Genomic DNA, 885 nt, shown 5'->3' with positions numbered 1-885 from the left:
TTTTTAACTCCTTTTTTTTAACAGACACGTTCTCTGGGGGCGTGGGGCCCCATCTGTCATAGGCCCAGGGCCTAACGGGCTAACGGGTGCGGGCATGGGCACCGGGGCAAACGCCGGGCGTCGGACCCAGGCGCGGCTAGCCGGGGCCGCGGCCACGGGCATCGACGGGACAAGGGCGGGTGCACGCGAGGTCGAGCGTGCGAACGCAAGCGCAGGGGCGCGGCCGGCGAGCGGGAAGGCGCTGGCACGGCAGCGGCAGTAGAAGCATCAGCGGGGCGAGGCCACGACGGACGGGGTCGCGTGTGAGCGCGTGTGGCATCACGGGCACGCACGGGAGGGCGCCAGGGCGAGGCGAGGGTGGCCGGGCGCAGCTGTGGGGCGCGGTGGTCGGTTACGGCGATAGAGGAAAGGAGAGGGAGGCAGAGGCTGGGGCCTCACTTGCGTTGAAGGGAAGCGGCGGCGGCGAGGCTCGGGGTCGGCCGTTGAGGAGGAGGATGGGGACGGTCCGGTGGTGGCAACGCGGACGAGGGCGAGGCGGCCGAGGCGGAGGCAGACGGGGGCGATGAGGCGTGCATCGACGTGGTGGCCCCCCGGCCTCGATCCAGCGGCGTAGACGAAACAGGGGTCGACGACGGTCCTCCCAGCGAGATCCCAGGCGGCAGGGTGAGCGCGCGGGCGGGCGAGGTCGACGGCGGCCATGGCGAGGCGGCGCCGGGAGGAAGCAGAGGCGCCAGGAGGCCGGTCGGGGGGGAGGGTTGAGGAGGCGGTGTGGGGAGGCGATGAGGAGGCGCCGGCGGAGACGGGCGGCACCGGCCGGGGACGGGGCGCAGGGATGAGGCGGCGGGGTCGAGGCGCCGTCTCCCCCGATCCAGATCGGGGAGGGGC

The sequence above is a fragment of the Triticum dicoccoides genome, chromosome 5B (assembly GCF_002162155.2).
Source record: "Triticum dicoccoides isolate Atlit2015 ecotype Zavitan chromosome 5B, WEW_v2.0, whole genome shotgun sequence".
Lineage (NCBI taxonomy): Eukaryota > Viridiplantae > Streptophyta > Magnoliopsida > Poales > Poaceae > Triticum > Triticum dicoccoides.
Note: the sequence above shows the minus strand (reverse complement) of the source record.